The 7,505-nt window shown below is 37.3% G+C and overlaps 1 non-coding gene and 1 pseudogene across 1 annotated transcript; one reads left to right on the plus strand and one right to left on the minus strand.

The window, feature by feature from the left end:
• Positions 1-7: 7 nt before the first annotated feature.
• LOC137707799 (uncharacterized) lies at positions 8-5,641 on the plus strand (annotated as a pseudogene).
• Positions 5,642-6,192: 551 nt separating this feature from the next.
• On the minus strand, positions 6,193-6,274 carry TRNAS-GCU (transfer RNA serine (anticodon GCU)). The gene has a single exon. It is a non-coding gene; the product is annotated as a tRNA-Ser (tRNA).
• Between the last annotated feature and the right edge of the window lie 1,231 nt (positions 6,275-7,505).

Genomic DNA, 7,505 nt, shown 5'->3' on the forward strand with positions numbered 1-7,505 from the left:
AGCACCCATGAAGCTTCTTCCCAGGTTCGTTGTCATGAGGCAGTTGGCCAGAGCAGTATGCTCTGTCCGCCCTTGCACCCAAGTTTGAATCCACTACCTGTAGATTAAACTAGTTTAGAATATCGTATTTTAAAAAACATGCAATATGGATTCTTTGTGATTATAAATTGTAGGGGTTTTCGGCACTGGCAGCAGATGCTCCATGGGACAATGGAAGTGTGTGGAGCACTATGGCTTCTATATGTTCAGTTGCACATTCCTATATGTTTTGGAGGGTTGTCCATGGCCGCTCATCTGTTGCATGAACCTACTCTTGATCCACAGACAGAGGTGAGCTTGTTTCTTGATTTCTGTTATCGACATCGAGCAAAAATGGCTATTTACACTATTTAGTATTTGATTCTTGGAAGAATGGGAATTGTGAGCGGAATTTATCGAAAAAAAATTGGAGAATGATTGGCTCATTGCATTCCTTCGTTTGGAGAAATCACGGTTTGACACTTGCGCAGAAACATTTTGGTTGATGAGTCATTCGGCTATATGTGTCAAATTGTAATTTGTGAGTAAGAGAGCGTAAGGATCCGGTCAATGTTATTTCTCTTTTCAAGATTTAACATTTAAGTATAGGCGTAGTCCGTTAGGGGTTGGATATAAAAATGGTTCAACGTAATAATTAGCTTCTCCGATCGGCTGTATGCATCAAACTATGGTTCAATTTGTTCCAAGGGACCATGGCTGTGAAAGCACATGGAACTATTTGCAATTCCCAATTTTAAGAAGCTTGATTTTGAATTAGTAAGTATGCAGCTTGCACACCGTCGATTGATCTTTCTGTTTTTCTCTTTCCAATTTCTTGTTGGCAATGCAGGCAATATCATTGCTTGGGGAGCTCATTGCAGCTCTGCTGCTTCTGCAGAGTACAGCTAAGCCACAATAGAAGCTTGTGGATTTCTTCACGGCTAACAAACCATCAAAAGAGAGGAGCTGGCTGTTGTCATCACTCGTAGGATGTGGGTTTCTGTTCGCGTTGGTTTTCTTCCTTCTTCGCTGATAGAGTCGTTGGGCCCAAGGTTAGCATAATTCTCTGGTTTTCTTATTATACTTAATAACCGAAGGTAATCTGCACAAAAACAAACTGACCAAAATGGACCAAAGGCAATCAGAAACCTGGATGCATATATTTTGTTGCATGGCCTGATGACTTGGTTTGCTGCTGACATGATTCTGCAGCTGACACTCTAGCGGTACTTAGTGATTCGTAAACACATATTTCAGACAACGAGATGGCAGGATTTCAGCATTTTTATGTTGGTTGATGTCACGCCCCAATTCCGACATACGTCTAGAATTGACACGTGACGTTACCAAAAACTCCGCATCTATCATATCCCACCTCCGGGATATGGGCAAGCACAACTCAAAAATCGAATCGCATAGTTATTTTTCGTATGTTTTATGGCTGCATCTAACCTCCTCGTTAGACTGCCTACATACCCTAAATAGGGATCAAGTCATTCGTAGTTCGTCATGCACAATAATTGACATATAACACAGTCCTATTAAGTCGAAAGGTATAACATTTCTCCATCAATCAATAGAACTTGACAAGCATGAAAATACTAGACTCAGGATTACATAACAAACCCATCTGAAAAACATGATTTCCCCTCCAACTATATATAAATCATTATGTCGCAACATGATACCGCAATTCACAACATATATCACTTCAAAGAACCAACGAAGCACAATACCATTCTCTAGCCACATTTATCAACAAGTCTAATCATAACAATAACCATGATATCCAACATAACAATCCCACATGACGATTAACCTTTCCACTTCATCCATCACGTAATTCATCACGTTTTCCACATAAAATCGCATTTCATAGTGTGTAACATAGTTAAGAATTAACAAAGTACACATGATTCTCTAGAAATATTAATCAACTAAAATACTCATGATAACCACACTCATATCCAACGTCATTCCATAATCGCATCAATCAATAATGTCAACCATCACATCATCAATAACACATACAACAAGTCGAAACGCAAGACTAGAGCAACACAATTCAGTTGAAGACTAAATCTTTGGAAAGAGGGGATTTTGGACCACCCAACGGACCAAGGCTCCAAAGGGGATTCCGGACCATCACTCAACGGAATCCAAACAGAACTCAGTTCCAAACCACCCAACCGAATTGAACGGAAGTCTAAGAAGCATAACAATGGCTCGAAGGAACAAGACATGATTCAAGTTACCCAATTCACGAAACTCAACGAAACGAAGCAATATTGAGCAAAATCCACATCACAATGGGTCATCAGTCATTTACTAGACCTCCCATCTCCCAAGCAATTCAATATGCGTTTCAATCACATGTCATAACCATTTCCAATACACAAGTCAAATCACATTTCACTTCATCATACTAATCACTATACTTCCAACATTATATCTCAATACATAGCTTGTAACATATCAAGGAATCACGAAGTACAATATTAATATTTAATTACGTTAATCAATCAGTGAGATAACACATCATTTCACGAATTTAATTAAAGAACTCTACATAATTCCCAATTTGGGTTAAGAATAATAACATGGTAATTCTAATTTATTTTTACAATATCTATTGTGGGTAATTCTCATCTACTCGAATTTAAGATTCTAAGATCACCTTCCGGAATGAACAAGAGTAAGGATTCCGGACCACTCAACGGAATCCAACAACATTGGGTTCCGGACTACTCAACGGAACCAAAATATCAAGCGGTTTCTCATAATCTACCCAGACCTGTCATATGTAAAGTCAATGCCAATATTATGGAATTGGTGCACAGGCAAATCAGGCACCCAGACAAGCTGAGAGGCTCGGGTGAGGGACAATAAAATAAGCATGTGATACAATAATAAAACTAGCCATCAATCATAATTTATAAACCTTGAATATAAATCTTTCATAAGAAATCAATACCCTACTTTTGAAAACTCCGAGGGAGTCACCCAGACATCCAAAAGTTCATTTCAAACAACCATAACATCTCACACCCATATTCACATACACACAATGAAAGTAGAATTAGGGCGACACTGTTCATCCAAAGCCTACACCTTTGCAACCATCTCAAACTAAACTCAATGAACTAATGTGGATACAATCCCGGACCATCACTCAACGGGATCGCAGAGTAATAGGGATTCCGGACCATCACTCAACGGAACTCAAACCAAGATACGATTCCTGACCATCACTCAACGGAATCACAGAGTAGAGTAGGAAGGATTCCGGACCATCACTCAACGGAATCGCGGAGTACATTGCATAACCACCAATCAATGAAATAACACATGAATCAAGTTGCTCAAGTTATAAAGGCTCAACGAAACAAGAAATGAAATAATGAAACGAGCATTGACACATGTTTCAAAGCAACAAACCCCATGACAATGGGTTAACGGTTCACCACTAGCCCTCACCTTCATCAAATCAAGCCAATCAAACAAAACAAACCATATTTCCAATATGCACGTCAAATCCCACTTCATATAACAATATCATTGGCTAAATATGAAAATTAACAATTTATAGGAAAAATGATTATAAAACCATTACATATTCACATATATTAAAGTCACTCACATTTCATCATAACATATCATCTATGTAAATCAAACACCTTTCGAATATGCACGTCAATTCACATACCACGATCATCATCAGTACACAAGCCAAATCATGTTTGATAAACATAGGTCTATGGCTAAATATATATAAATATATATATATATATATATAATCACATTTCAATAGAATCACATTATAAGACTAAGTCAAATTCACAGATGATACCAATATAAGAAATCAAGGTAATAACTATATCACATATGTTCAAGTCACTCTCTAACCAATGTAGGCCCATTAGACTTCACTTAAGTCTCCCATAATACTAATTTTATTATTTAGAACATTCCGAGACAAGTTGACCATAAATCAATTATCGGTCAACGATGGGGTCCACAACAATCCGCAAATCCGATTTATGATCCATAACTTCCCAAAGTCCACATTATGCTTCGAGGATAACATACTAAAGTTTCATTTTGATCCAATGGTCGAATTGTCGTCAATCACACAAACAAGTGGCGGTCCAAATTGATCACCACACCAAACAATTGAATCTTTGGAAACCAAGCTAGACATAGGTTCACATGGTCACTATAAGGTATTTGAAACCTAGACAACACTCGTGAACGATCTCACGCACCGCCACACGCGGTGGAAGTCAAGATGGAGGGTTTACAAACCCCGAATTTCAACATTAACTAGATGAGCTCAAATTTACGTGGTAACTAGAGCTCAATAAGGGAAACACTTTTCACAACTAGGCCGACGATAAATTCTAACCGGAAACCGTCCAATTTCACCGGAGAAAACCGGATTTCTAGGGTTCTAAACACCCAACTCTAAAATGAATACGAAAGCACAAACTAAGCATACCCACTTGAAGATTATGAAGAGTTGATGAAATTTCATACCTCACTCGAAGGAAATCGTTGCCGGAATCGCCGGAAAAATGATAAAACCGCCGGAAAAGTCGTGGACTTTGTGACCTCGAACTGCAAAGATGGAAAAGAAATGGGAAAATCTAACATCACAGAGATGTAGGGCTCGTCAAGAGCTTTCCATGGACACCAAGATCATCCAAAACGGAACTCGGATGAGAAAGATACAAGCGGGTCAAGTTTGGTGGGTTTATGGGTCAAATTCCCCCTAAAACGGGTTAGGCAGCACCCATTTTTCCATTTTCTGAAAACCCTCCCCCTTTTCTGGAGGTTTCCCTCCCATTTATTGCATTTTGGTAATATTACCAAAATGTCACCAACTTTAAACGACTCTAACTTCTCCGTTCGGACTTGGAAATAAGATCTGTTTACGCCTACGCGCTTATGAAATCGAACTCTACCTAACCAATTCAAGAGTTGACCGAAAAGGTCAAGAAAATTGGAAATGACTAAAGTAACTCTCACTTCGTTTTTCTCAAATTTGGAGAAATAAAGAACTAGTTCCAATCAAATCTTCGAAATACGTCAATAATAAAATAAAATAAAATAATAATTTTAGGGACGGGATATCACAGTTGATGTTAGGTAGTGGCGAATGATATCATTGAAATAGGATCTCAAAACTGCATCACACAAGTCTAATACGTTTCCCTTGTCAAATTCTTCTCAAATTCTTATTACATCCCATTCATTTTTCTCTAAACGAAAAGATCAGCAGTTTAACAATGTTCTGGAAATGCTGTTCTCTTTCAAGTAACTTATTTTACACCGTGTCGTTGCAGGATATAAACAGCCCTGCACTGAAGGAAATCTTGTCAATTAAGCAGCAACATCTCACAAGCTGCTTGTGTCCTCGTATACTGCATTGTCACTCCCGTGCTGGAAGAAACTGTAAATTTGGTCCGCTACGAAATGGCAGTCTGCGGTTTTGAAAGGCTCGGCTATTTTTAGTGCAGCTCACTCATCTGGTGAGAATTTCTACCAGTTGTTCATCATTGGATGTGTACTTGGATGTTCTTATTCTTGGACCGGAAACTTGAGCTCTTACTCGATTTTGTAACCACTTTAAGTAACTCACACTATATTTGAACCTTTCAGTTTCAATAACACAAACCGACTGGCTCCAACAAGTGAAAAAAATTACTACATTTCTATTCTAATTTCGACTGATGCTAAAATCATCTGTCAAGTTGGTGCATAAATATCGTTATTTTATGATAAAATGAGGAGATGCAGACTTAAGCTTAAAGTACGATCAATAGAAAAATTACAACGTCATCTCCTTGTTCTCTCTCTTCCTTTCCCTGACCCTAAACGTCAAGACCAAGGGTTTGATGTACTAAATTCTATGTCTCATTTGTGTCTATTTTTTAGTCTTTTGACACGTATCCTTCAAATTAACTCAAAAATTAACATTGTTAGTTTGTTAAATTATCATAAAATTAATTAGAAAATAAAAACTGAAAATTAAATATAAACAAAAAAAATTAACAGCTACCCTGGCCTTGCAGTTTGCAGCCACCGACCCCAACGTTCCCCACTATTCGTGTCAGCTGCAATTGCTCGCCAAATTCTAGAAAATAGTTATAATTGAGGGGAAATAAAAAGAAACGACGCCTGAGAGATTCGAACTCTCGCGGGGAAACCCCATGTACTTAGCAGGCACACGCCTTAACCACTCGGCCAAAGCGTCTTTTGATAAACCCTTTACGCGTTTTAAATAATAAAGCTATAAAATTTTCGTTAGCCATTTGTAGTCATTCTTTAAAGTTTCCACAAAATTGTCAATATTTCCGTCAAAATATTCGAAAAACCAAGGACCAATACGAAAAGGGATGGGTGAAATGAAAACTTCACTCTATATAGGCGAGATATGAGAAAATCAATGAATATCGACTATATTTACCAGATTTACTAAATAAATTTTGCCGCAACTCATTACAAATTTCAAACATTTGAACTTTTTTTAGAAATTTCTCTAATTTTGACTAAATCTGAAAGTGTTGATATACATATTTCGTTGCAAATTTCCATAATTTCCGTCGAAATCAACCGTTATTGATACATCCATTGATATTTTTTTAAATTTGCATATGGATATTTTTACTTTTATTGATATTTTAAACACTATTTATGACTGGAATAACATAATGATAGAATATTGTTGGCAACTGGCATTCTTTAATTTGAAGCTGTTATGATGAAGTTTGAATGGGGCCATGGACCATGGTGATTTCAACAAGTCACAATTATGTTCTGTAACAGAAATATGAGATTTGAAGGAATCATCATATTCTTCTTTTCTCTATTTGCCAACCTCTTTCCCCTTGTGTATGGATACAGGTCACAAAGTCATTTCCCCACTAACATCCACGTAATAGACATTACGCCACAACGATTTTTACACTCCTTTTTTCTTTTTTCTTTTTTTTTTCTTTTGTGCTGTGGGCATTCTAAACTGAATATTGTTACAACAAATTTAAACCATTCCAACTGGGCTGGAAGAGAGTCAATCAGTGATTGGTGCATCCTTTGTTTCCAAAGTCTTCGTCCTTGCCAATTTTGCACTTCTCTTCCATGTACGACTTTTCACTGATTTCACTGCTGATGACTTCTTCGAATGAAGGAGGAAGTTGGAAAGAACCAGAGCAAATCAGTCATAGGTCAATCCATCCAGGAAGGCCCTAGATTTGTATCATGATTAGTGCTAGTACATGTATACTTGCTTTCCAACATGACCTAAAGATAAGGTTCTTTGCTAATGTACTTTATTTATTGTATAACACTGGACCTTTTGTCAAAGTTATGTCATGATAAGATTGGTTTATGGTATAAGATTAAATTGTCTCTCTCTTTCCTATTTCATTTTCCAACTTCACCAAATGTGAAAATGGAGAAATGTATTTTTCATGCCTTAGGAAAAG

The sequence above is a fragment of the Pyrus communis genome, chromosome 11, assembly GCF_963583255.1.
Source record: "Pyrus communis chromosome 11, drPyrComm1.1, whole genome shotgun sequence".
NCBI lineage: Eukaryota > Viridiplantae > Streptophyta > Magnoliopsida > Rosales > Rosaceae > Pyrus > Pyrus communis.